This window comes from Montipora capricornis, chromosome 10 (assembly GCF_036669925.1).
Source record: "Montipora capricornis isolate CH-2021 chromosome 10, ASM3666992v2, whole genome shotgun sequence".
NCBI lineage: Eukaryota > Metazoa > Cnidaria > Anthozoa > Scleractinia > Acroporidae > Montipora > Montipora capricornis.
In genome coordinates this window covers 20095398-20108271 of record NC_090892.1, presented here as the reverse complement: position 1 = coordinate 20108271, position 12874 = coordinate 20095398, and the positions used below count along the sequence as shown (strand labels likewise).

The 12874-nt window shown below is 41.3% G+C and overlaps 1 protein-coding gene across 1 annotated transcript in view; it reads left to right on the top strand.

The window, feature by feature from the left end:
• Positions 1-4379: 4379 nt before the first annotated feature.
• The window catches only part of LOC138018385 (adenosine receptor A3-like), a 75794-nt gene continuing 67299 nt past the window's right edge, over positions 4380-12874 (top strand). Inside the window, exon 1 of the mRNA XM_068865000.1 lies at positions 4380-4410. The gene's annotated coding sequence lies outside the window, so the exon portion shown is untranslated. The remainder of the gene's footprint in view (positions 4411-12874) is intronic.

The following is a 12874-nucleotide window of genomic DNA, read 5'->3' as shown; positions in this document are numbered from 1 at the left end:
GCTCAGGCCCCCTGGGCATCCCGTAATAGCTATTTGAAACAATAGAATTCAAAATGGCCGCCGTATCTGCAAAAAGGTTTATTCCCTCCACTGCAAATGAGAAGGTGTCTGGGCAAAATTCCCAGATAAAGAAAAAGTAATGGTGGCACCGCGAAGAGAATGACTATATCGAGCTCCATAACATACCAAGCACGATAGTAGTCGAGCTCGGTGCATACAAGGGCTTGCATGTTTGCCCTGGGGGGCAAAGCCATAAAAAAGAAAGAAGGAAATAAAAAGAACAGAACTGTTGAGTTGCCTATGACATCCGGTAACTGGTAAAATGTTTATTACTTTAAGGACGGTGCCTACTAATTACTCGGAATACCTGAAAGGTATCCGAGTTATATTCTGGGAAGAATTTAGTTTTCTGTGCAGCAAAAAGACAATAGAATTACGAGGCGCTGATTTCATTGGCTAAAAAGCAATATACTACACCCTTCTGAACAATAAATTTGACCTCCCTCTGTGACCAAACAACTTCATCAATAACAAATGGACACGGCCGCGAAGGAGAAGATTTCCGATATCGAGAGACTTGAAACAGACTCACGTCTTAGAGAATTCCATGAAAATCGCAGTTTATAACTTGCAGTGCAACAACCAAATGATGGGTTCTACGTTGGGGCTTCAGTGTGACTCCTTTAATTTCGTTTGTTGATTGAAAGCGCATCTTCCACGAGATGGCAAATGACGCTAAAACGTGAATATGCTGAATTCAGCCTTCTGGAAATGTTATGAATAAGATATTTCCTCTAATCTTGCCTGTTGACAACATGACGAAATCGAAAGTACAGAACTTCCAGCAACGGTATGTTATAAATGGCCGAAAATTATTGGTTTCTTTCTGACGCAGCTGTTCTTTGTACGAACATCATCCGCCGATGTCATTTTTTTTTCTTTTAATTAATTGCTACAGTTTCTTGATCTGCATGTTAGCTATCTGGAGCTGGAGGTCACCGGCCGCGTTATTCACAACTCTGTTAATTTGGAAACTTTGCAGCTGGATACCGGTTTTCACTTACCTAAACAAAAGTATATTAATTACAAGAATAGTTTTTCACTCGTTGTCTATATTGCTACACTGTGATTCACCCGCCTTTGCCTCGCGGGCTTCTTTCACGTGAAACCAGTTTATCTGATGTCACGCTACATACTTGATCCCGCAAAAATAGACATTCCATTCCAACAACCTGTTCCAAGACGTACTACCCCTATAGCTATGTCACCTGTTGAATTTATTTGCGATTGTAAACATTAAACGATTTTCACTGGTACATTATCTGCGTTGTTATGAATTCGAATGAGCAACTGTCTGCAGAAACATTTACTTGTTTTGTTTCGTACTTGGCAAATTAAAAAATAGGTGCTCGAGAGGCGCATGTGACTACTGCGGAGATGGACAAGGGGAAAAGAAGTAAAATGTTCTGTTATGTGAATAGGGGTGGCTGAATTGTGGGAATTGATTCACCACAGCTTTCATATCGATTTTTTCTCGACCATTGAAAAACTCACCAGTGACCTGCAATGGATCATATTCACTGTCACACAACAAAAAAATAAATTCGAAACGTTCAATGAAAAAGGCCAATAACTAGGAATGTTGCCGGAAACAAACTTAGAAACCACCTCTCCAATTCCTAGATCTGTGGGGTACATCGTTTCTGAGCTATTTGTCGAAGCGTTTCACACAACTTTACAACCGAGTTTTATGTAGTTGGATCAAAGTGCTCCAACATCTGGACTTCACTTTGCCATGAAAGCGCTTACTTTTCGTTCATGAAATAAAATACATATGTATGAACACATCTCCTAATGTACTTGAAAGGCTCAAACTGCTGAGACTCATAGTGATAGACATTTTTTCAATCAAATAGCTTGGTACCACGGTGTCACGTAAACTGCTTAATGTGACAATTTAAAATAGGAAGTTCAAAATACTGTATTTTTGAAACGAAAGACGTCACGGAACTGGAAACTTGGAAAAACATTTATTTCTCGGGCATATTTAACCTCCTATAGATAACAATTCAGAAGACCTTGCTAATATGATGATCTCACTGCGAAACCATGTATAGTTTGACAATTACGTGCTACTTCAAAGCTTTGTTTATCTCTAAAATGGGATCAATATTGCTATAAATGTTTTTCCTTTAAGGGCTTTTGCGTTCCTTCAGCTTCTTCATTAAACGCACAAACGGTCTCGGTTAGAAACAAAATACGAAAGCTACGAGAAGTAACTGCTCTAAGAATTAAAATTTCACCTCAAATTACAGAACGGTATTCTTCACAGATCATCATCTGTGAACACGGGGCACCCCAATATTTTGTTCGTCCTCGCGAACTATCGGCGAATCATTGTACTGTTTGCAGAGTCCGAACTTTGGTATTCTTTGTATGCAGATTGGCTCCAAAGTGTATTCTAGTGTTACATAGTCATTTTCGGAAAACTAACGCGATGGCAATAGTGACTACGCGCATGCGTAGTAGTCACAAAAACTACTTTTCCAAAATGTATCATCCTACTTCTGCGGCACATGGTATTCCGAGTAAACGCTTAAAAAAGCGTCTTGTTAAAGATATTTTTGCCTCGGTGTGTGATTATGCAGGAAACGTAGATCTTAACAGGTGTTATTGAAATCCAAAAATAATATTGCGGGTAACCACGCATTTTTCAAAGATAATTCATGAATAATATTTGTAAAAAGCTTTCAAATACAAAGCAATGTATGGCGTTCCTTCTCAAAATTCAAACTTAATTGTCTCTCAAAAATGCATAGTTACCACCAATTTTCTTTTTGTATACCAAGAGTACTTACTAAGATCTACTTTCTCTCGATACTTTTAAACCGCGCAAAAATATCCTTGTATTAGTAAGCATCGGCGATAGGAAATCAGAGTATCTGGAGATGCGCATAACGTATGCGTGATAACAATAGTAGGCATCGTCCTTAATTGCTTCTTTTTAAAGTACTTTTTCATGTCTTTTAATGCGAGAATTTACTAAAATCAGGAATAGAGTAAGTGTCATTCAAATCGTGTGTTTTCATGTATTTATTCCTCTCGTCATGTTTTTCAAGGTGGCTCGTTTATTGATTTGAGCTAAGAGTACATCAGCGATAGAAAGTAAACAGCAAAATTTTAGCGTGATTGCCAACGAGCAAGCCGAGAGAATACGCGAGGCTTGCAACGCGGCCAGCTTAATGCCGCGCGAAGTATTGCAGCAGGCAGAAAAATCCTCGATCGTTGTGTGAAAAGTGTAATTTAAGGCTACGTAGTGTGATGTAAGATTCCCTGGAGATTTTAGTAGAGACCAATGAAAGCCCGTGTTTTGATGAGTGATGTCATTAGACAAATTTGCATCACGCGTGCTACTATTGATGATCTTGTGCTCGGAGGTCCTCGAAGGTGAGTGAAAACACATTTTTCCCATTTCCCAAACCATTGTGTTGTGTACACTTGCTTTGATAAAGCAGGTTAAAATTTACAAAGTAATAGTTGCATCGGCAGCTATCAGCTGAGTGTTCTTTAATATTTATTTTCGAACCATCGTGTTCTATATTGATTAAACGAGCTCAAAACTAAACCGGCATACGTGTTCTTATCGGCCGGTGTTATCAATTTCGGATTTCGGCCGGCTAGTAGAGCACTTTGGTTTTCGTTTTGTAACCATTGAGTCGTGAACAATTTAATTTTATTTTGAAAGAAAATATGTTGTCTGCAAAGTACAAAATTAAGCGACCAATTTGACTTGTAATTCATGGCTGACAACTTTCATGTGCGAGAGAGTTTGACTGGCCCGTTGCATGCTCCATACACGCTGAAAAGTCTGAAAACGCTTTGGCGATTTTTTACATGGCACTGATTTTATTCAACTGAATTATTGTATATTCCTGTTAAAATTACGGCCGTTCAAAAATTACAGCAGTACTTTCCATATTATTGAAAAACACGTTGACATCTACATTGTTGTTGGAGATACAAAGTGTGCAATTTCTATTATTATATTATTGTTAACTAGATAAGTTGAGTTGCAGTACTTTCGAATAAATAGATTACAACTACTGTTGGATGTTTTGGAACTGTCTGATACGAATCTGTAAACTATGTATTATATTGACTGTTTCGTTGGCACTTAGCGATAGCTACTACTAGTTGTAGAGTCTTATTTGGGAAAGGGAACTTGCATCTCGCGTGGGAAAGTGTCTAATTTATTTTTAGTCGTAAGCCGGCGTGTGGACTCTTCCACTGCATTGATCCATGTCGCCTATCCCATCTCGCGTTCTTAGGCTTTTGTTCTTTCTGAACGCTCCATGCTGTTAAATTAAGGTTGTCTGCAAGTTAACGGAAGCAGGAACATTAGGAGTGAAAGTGAGTAAAAATATTGAATCATCATCCGGTTTATTAGGGAAAGGCCTGTTCATTTTCCCTGACTTATCAAAGCGATAAATTTACAAGAATAGTTCTGTGTCCCCCAAATCATCACTTTCGCCGGTGTGTGTGGTCAAAGAATATAGCTAGCACACTTGAAAGGAAATTGAAAAAAAATAATTAGTAACAACTCTCTGTTTAATTGATCTTTTGGTAATCTTGAAGTGAATTCAGCAATCAGTGTCATTTTCCCGTATGATTCATGATGCAATTGAGCTATATGCCAGTGAAAGTGAGTAAAAATATTGAATTATCATCCGGTTTATTAAGGAAAGGCCTGTTCATTTTCCCTGGCTTATCAAAGTGATAAATTTACGAGATAACTTCAAAGCGATAAATTTACAAGAAAAGTTCTGTGTCCCTCAAATCATCATTTTACAAAGCGCTATGGTGCAATTTCGTATGGACCCTGATCATACGCCTGCTTCTTTGACAAGAACCAAGAGATTTTGTAGTCCTCGATTTGGGAAGATATTTTTGCAATTAAAGAGTGAAGATAAAATAAATCATTACAATTAAAATTCAGCTCCTATTTTCACTGTCAAAATAGCCACGGATTTGTAACACCTCAGGGTTTAGGAGTCAATGCTATTCAAGTCCCCAGGGAACTCATTTGCCTATTTATGCAAACCTTCTCTGGTTTTCGGTCTCTTTCGCCAAGTTACGCCGTTCTGGGCCAGTGTGGAATTTTTTGCTTTGAACTTTGGTTCTCGCGTCGCCGAACCTAATGCTGAAGCTTTGGCTAACCGTATACAAGTTCAGGGGCCAGGACAAGGACAGCCGCAGCACAACAACCTCAAGCGCCACCGGGCGCCGCGGCTGCCCAAGCTCATGTTGGCGAGGTTATATTTTCACTCTCATGGCCCGGGTCCTTAGTTTACATGCCTATCGCGTGCTTCGCCAAGTTTTGCCATTTATGTGTCACTGTGGTCTCGCCCCGCTCGTTTGTGTCTGTAGTTGTTTCGTTTTTGCTATTCCGTTCGCTTTGCCCCCTTCGTGTGTTCGACCTGAGAAAGAGTTTGGTCGTGTGTTCGACCTGAGAAAGAGTTTGGTCGTGTGTTCGACCTGAGAAAGAGTTTGGTCTCAAGCGACCGCTGCCCCGATAACTGCCTAGAGGTGAAAGGCCACGATTTTATCTGTATCCACATCACCAGCCCCCTGTGTGCTTCTCTTGTGGCAAGCGAGGCCCCTTTGCAAGGTCTTGTAATTTAACTCTCGATCTAGGGGCCGTTCCGGCCACTGTAAACAAAATTAGGAGAGTTACACCCAGATTTTGTTAATATGTAGCGTTATTTAAATGTTTTTCATGCAACTGGTATCGTCCTGGTTTTTATTCGCTTCTTTTTATTTTTCTTTATTATTATTATTATTTTATTTGTAGTGGGACTTACTTCTTTCCCCTCCCGCTCCATGCCGTACCAGAAGGATTCTAAACCACTCCCTATAACCTGTGTCAGGACGGGTTCCTGGTCCGGTCAGGCTGGCGGGTGTTGCCTTCCCTTTTCTTTTCCTATATTCTTTTTGTTTGGGGTCTACCTTCGCATAGATCGTCGTTCCTTTTTTTTTTCCATCCTTTTTTATCCTAGATCAAGCCCCTCTATTCCTTTGCGGACGAACTTAAAGTCTTAAGCACTGCCATCGCGAAGTTGTTTGATGCGATTGGGAGGGTCATCCCACCAGCTGGGCCGGACCTCTTCCTTAGAGACTGCTATCTCTTCCGTTCCACCATTAAGAAAGGCGCCGTATCGAACAAACCATTTATCGGCTCTGTAATTGCTAATCGTCTATCCCTCCACTTGGCTACACCAAGAGAAAATGAGGGGACAGAGAAGGAGGCTCCCGGTCCAGCCCTTGGGATATGTCAAGTCCACGAAAGTTACTTTTAGACGAGCGGAAGTCTTCCGAGACGTCCGCGTGCAGGCTAACCTCGGTCCGATGTTTGAAATAAAATATATATTCATCAGCCTTCCCCGTTCGCCAACATTTTCTCTTTTGACTAAGAACCTGAGAGCGAGGCAAGACTGCATGCGGACGTCTCAGAAGACAGACTTCCGCTAGAACAAAGACTTCCGCTCGTCTAAAAATAACTTTCGTGGACATAACATATCCCGGCCAACGCCTTGAGCCTCCCTCTCTGTCCCCTCATTTTCTCTTGGCTACACTCAGAATACACAATGGCGAAACTATGCACCGCTTCCGTAGCGGGTGTTCGATAACTTTGTCTCTCATATGTGTTTCCCCATAAGATGTAGCTAGGCATGTGGGGTGGAAATTCCTTCAGACTACCGAATGTTACATGCAAACAGGAACGGTCATGAAGATGTCCCACGCTGCTACAATCTTGGTTGACAGTGCTTCAACGGTTGCAGGGGATCCTTCTGTGGCAATTTCAGTAACAAATCTGTTTCGCGTCACAAACGAATTGCGAGGTTCTTCTCTCGCCTTTCCTTGCAACTTTATATGATCTTGTCTTAGAAAGGGGAGTTATTTATTTTCTGAGTTAAGGGGAGAATGTTATTAAAATCCTTGTTGCGTTCGCACCCCCCTCCCACAGGCCCCAAAGGTCCGCATTTTCATACTCAATATGCAAGTTAAGGAGTGCAGTCGGTTAAACTGAAGTTTAAAACTTAACAGTGATATTTAAACAAAATCAAAGAAGGGAACAAGCAGCAATGTATTCACTGGGAAACTAAAACCAGCTGCACTCTAGTAGCCCTAGCCTCGCAAGCAGACGCTCTTAGGAATTTGTCACGCGTTCCTCTCGCGTTCCATAAGCGTCTTCTGAAACGAGCCGGAATTTACGTAGACCAATCAGAACGGACTTCCAGATTTTGAAAGTGCACTTTAGACCCTGAGAAATCTGCAAGAAGTTGGGCTTCGTGTGTTGGGCATTTACATGTAAAACCACTGACTTAAATTCTTATCAAAGAGAAACTGGAGCGTATAAAGTTCATGCTTTGGCTTGGATATTTGAGGTTCTTCACAGAATGAGTACGGTAGAATTTGTATGGTTGAAACATCCCGTGCGATTCAAGTTTATTTGTGATTGATATCATATTTACATGTACATTTCTTTCTGCGCTATTTCTCACAAATCAGTGGAGTCGTTTCGTTTGAATAACCCCATTTCTTGTAGTCCTTTGGTTGAACTGATTCAAGGTTTGCTTTATTTTTTAAATCGAAGAAACACTGAGTACGAACGATCGGTTCGCAACACAACAACATAAGAAGCAGCCTGAAAATTTCAAGCTTATACGTAATGGATTTTCTTCAAGCTTTCTTTTCGCTAATGTCCTAATTGCGCTCATTGTGCTTGAAGGTAATGGTTCTTGTGCAGTTCAAATACACATACGCTTTCAATTTTCAGTAGATGAAACGACACCATACACCCTTGGTAAGCTGCACCTCGTGAGTCCACAACAAATTTTGACCACTGTAATGACGCGTACTCGTTGTCGATAAGAGTACAGACCACGCTAAACCACATTTTGAGTAGTTTTTTTTTTTACCACAATATCAACGTCAAAGGATTTTTTTTCTTCAGAGCGCGAGCCGAAAAAGGCATTTCGGTACTTTGGTCAACTTTGGCCTCGTTAACACCCCCTCCCCGCCCCCCACATAAATTCCTGGTTACGGGCCCGAGAATATACCAAAAACCACGCAACTTCAATGTGTACACAAAAATACAAAACGTCGCTTTCGTGGGTGAGCGAGTGTGCGTTGCTTGAAACAAGAACGATATACATTTGTATTTCCCTGAACCCATTTTATATGGCTAGAATCCGACTGCCACATTTACCCCAACGTTATGTAAGAAATATTCAATTTGCCTCTGCTGTTCTTAAAATATTCTATGCTCCTTGTATAGTTGTGTGTTTTAGAGAGCCGGGTTGGTGACAACATATTGCAGTCAAGGTGGAATAACTGTCAGGAAATTTTGTAGGATGTGCCTGTGATTGCTGGCTCTCCATTTTTGCCACATCTGTTCGTCAAGGTACGACTGGAGGACGTCTCTTTTAATCCCTTGACGCATTTTCTGCCCTAGCTTTAGGTTATCCCAACAAGACTCTATTTATAGAGTGTGGAAGCCCGTTAATGGATCAACAAAGTTACGGGCATGCACTAATATTCTGTGGTCAGCAACATTGTTAATCGGGGCTGCCATACCTCTATATGCAGCCCAGTGATTGGTGCACACCACTGTGCCAGGTCGTGTGCATCTGGTGATGATGGGATATAGGGTGGCAATATTGCGTCTGTCGACAACTTCAAAATAGCCTCTTGCCGGAGTAAATTCTGTGGTAATTATTCCAAAAAACCCACGAGTCTCTAGCTGCTCTTCTTCCTCTAGATCTGTTGCACTAAAAAAGTTTAAAGAAATAATATTATCGGTAAAAACGTATCAGACAACCACTTGCATTCGCCTACAAAGCTGCAAAGAGCACTTCGCGTTTACCCTTTAATTTGTGAAGACAGACTCTTTGGCCAACAGTCTTTAGAAGAAAGAAGCCAAAAAACGTGCAAAACATTTATCTTGACTATTTGCAATAGTGACAGCAATTTTGCAAATTTGCATTTCACTCCTCATTGTTCTTGTCATTTCCCGTCGTAGGCTGCACCTCGAGGGTGCTCTCCAGAATTCCCACTCGCTTCCAAAACTAGTTTTAGACCTTTCTTATAGCAGCAGCCAAATTAAGCATTTCTTTCGTCTTCGTTCCAAATACGGAAAGTGGGCTCTAACCACTCCCAAAACGAACCAAATCTCCTAATAATAAACCCTAAAAAACATTCTCGCGCTTCTGATTGGACTGGAAGAATGCCGTGACTTACTTAATGTGGTAAGCAAGCGCGTACACCGGCGTACCTCTGAGAGAGGGAAATCAAACAGAAATGGCTGGGAGTCCTACAGATATCTTATGGAAAACGACGTAATGAAAACGAAATAGGATACGAGGACATCACAAACAATAGCACCCAAACTTGAACAACAGTTTGCCATAGCTAAGGCTAAGGTTCACTTATTTGAAAGACGTATATGAGCACAATGCGGATTTTATTGATGATGCTCGCTGTGTTTGAAACTTCTAAAATAGAGCCTTCTCCAAAATGGTGGCCGTAAATTAAAATAAGTTAAGCTCTTCGTCTGTTGATGCTTGCTTCATTATTTGCGCAGATCAGACCCGCAATTTTAGTCAAAAAGTACTTGCTGAAACGATTACAGATTTACCTTGGCCTTGTGATTAAACTTACTTTCAGTCACACTTATCTCCCCATGCACAAAGTCTCTGGAACACACATCCTGACGATTTCTGAAAATCCTCGACATAAGGCCCCGGTTCAGGTTCAGGTTGCTGAGACCTCCGGATCGTTTTCAGCAATCTAAGAAAGGAAAAGTTGCTTGCCAGCATCTATGGGATCCGGAGGTCGTGAAACAGAGTCAAGTCAATAGGGGTGAGATATCATGCTTTCGCACCATGGAAGGACACGAAAAGTGTCGTGATTAGAAAGCCTGGAGGGATGTGCATCCCGTGGACGCGAAAGATGTACGTGAAAAGGCCAACAACAGCTTCCGGTCTATTTATGTGCCAATGAGGTGCACCATAGATCTCTATGGCCGAAGTATGCAAATTGGTGGCAGCATTAAAAGTATTGAACCACCTTGTACTGGTGAAGCGTTGTCTCAAGGTGAAAGTCCTTATACATGCAGCAGCTGTTGCAAGCAACTGAGGGAATTAAAAGATCTTATGAGGCACAGAGAAAAAGGACAGTTAAAAGGTATACAGGACAGAATTGGAATTTGTGGGTTCAACCAACGTTATGCCAAAAGACATGAACTACAAAGTGCTCTTAAGACTGAGACGAGACGAAGAAAGGAGGCAGAAAGAAACGTTATGAATCTTTCCAGAGTCAAGCTGTCTCCAAATGAGTAGGAAAGATGTTTAATGGATGCGTGTCTGAGTTGTGATGAGGAAAAATTGATTCTCGATCTCATCCGGCTGTTCAAAATGGGCGTATCAGATTCAAATCCAGTGCAAATTACTGTGATCCGAAATTTAACGTCAAAGCTGGCAAAACGAAATAACAATCACTTCCTGGAGCTGATAAAGGACATAAGTGGTCTATTCAGAAATGAACGTGGCTCCACTAATTACTCATTGTTAGCTGACATGTTTGGATGCAGGAATTAATCATAAGGTACTCGAACACGCAGCACATCGTTACAAAGGTTTCCCAGTAAATGAGGCTAGTGATGGGGCTCGAAGCTTGAGATTCCTTCAGCCGCGTTTATCAAACTCGGGAGAAGTTGTCATTTTAGGGAAAGGTTGGAAACCTGACATAGAAAACTGGAGAAATGAGATCGTCAAAATTCCGCGTAGAGAACCTTCAAAAGGGGAAAAAGATGATTTTGATGCACTTAAGAGATTGGTCAACCAACTCCTCGAAAGTCACCAACTTGCAAAAAATGTCTCCATCCACAACTTTACAGCCTTGGCATCGTTTGACAAGCCAGCACTGATCTACTGTTTGTGGCCAACTATCGACAAAGGTTACAGAGCAAGTCATCTCTTGAGATACTGGGAGGAGTTAAGAAACCTTTGCTACTACACAGAGTCAGGGAATGTCCGTCAAGTGCCTATAAATCTTTTGACATACTCCACTGATTCTGCTGGTTTCTCTTTATCAGCTGCTCATAAGTTGATGAAGCTTCTTCTTCCGAGGAAGTACATTGCGCGATGTCGTCAGAAACGCCATTGGGCTGCAAAGTACCTTCAGGGTAAGGCACCTCTCGACCCAAAACATCATATCATCAAATTTTCAAATATGGCTTTAAAATCGTCTTTGAAGGGGCATAAGATTTTTGATATCGTTCGCGTTGAGGCAATCCAAACATGCAAAGACGGCGCAGATGTATCAAGCTTCCAGTTGAATGGTGACTTGTCTTCAGAGTGCGTTTTTCTGTTTATCAACAATCTGCGTCTGGTGATCTGTACCATTCACAGTCTTCCTTGGGACTAACACAATGGAAAGCATCATCTTCCATACTCGGTGCTGTTGAACTTATTCCTGTCGGCGAAAACAGCGCAGGGTGCTATAAGCTGCATGAGGCATCCAAGAAGCTACTAAATGAAATGGGATTTGTTAGCAGGGGAGGTGTCAAATTAGACGAAACAGAAGAAGCTTCAACTGAGACAAACATGGATGAGCAACTAGGAGATCCTTTGCCTGAAGACATTTACGAGATTGAAAATGTCTTGCAAAGACGTTAGTTCAAGGACTCTTGACGTACGAGTACAAAGTTCACTTCAAGGGGTATCAGTCCGATGAGGACATGTGGCTTCCAGCGTCGTATTTTAACAGAGCAATCAAATTTGAATCAACATCTTTATTTGGAAGAAAGAGAAAGCACAAGATCGATCCCGATGCTGCTCGTGTTATTTCAATAAAAGGAGAAGAACTTGTATGGAGGAATCAAAGAAGAGTATAAAGAAGGAAAAAGAGATGACTCTAAGAGCATCTTCTTTTCGCAAGGACGAAATGCAAGAGACTAAACCGGTTAATGTTTACGAGGGAAAACCTGGCTATGCTACCTTATCTACGATGCAAGACAGCGCGCTGACACCACAGAAAGTCAAGACATTGCACCTAAAAGTTCAAAATCTAGGCCTTTTCAACCAATAGTTAGCAGATCAGATTCTCCCAAGAAACAGCACGAGAGCATGGATCAACAGTCCAGGAAGATGCCGTGTAAAGTCGCTGAAGACAATAAACTGCCACGCCAAAAGAAGAAGAGAGGCTCACGTTGCAACAGCAAGAAAAACGCTGATGACAACAAGACATCACCCAAAGAAGGAAAGAGGGACTATCAAAGAAGAAAAACTTTATTAGAACAAAAGACAAGGGAAAGGCTTTCCGTGCCTCTTTAGCCCCAATGCATGATGGCAACGACGGCGAAACCGTTTTTTTACCTCCTTCGCCTCCGAAATCGAACTCTGCATTGTCGTCAAAGACTTGTGAAGACAATATTCCCAACAAACATTATCCAATTATAAATTTGTTAGACACCTTTCAAAACTGAAAGATCAAGCCATAAGTAATGAAATATAGGAGGTTTTCAGCCAACCTCTAGAGACACCAATAACAATCAAAATCACATGATATTAACAAAAAACCTTCCAAAAAATGTATTAGAACAATTTTGATGTATCAAAAGTGATACGGCCCATTGATATTTTGATATTCCGCAATACCGCTCCTCACTCCAGGAAAACCCGTGGAAACTCTTCGAACCATCTGTTGGTTCTCAGGCTTCTTTTTTGTTATATCCACCGCAGCGCCTACAGCAGAAAATTCACACAGCGCGCGCGCAGAGCACCATAGCTAAGAAAATATGGGGTGCTTACCA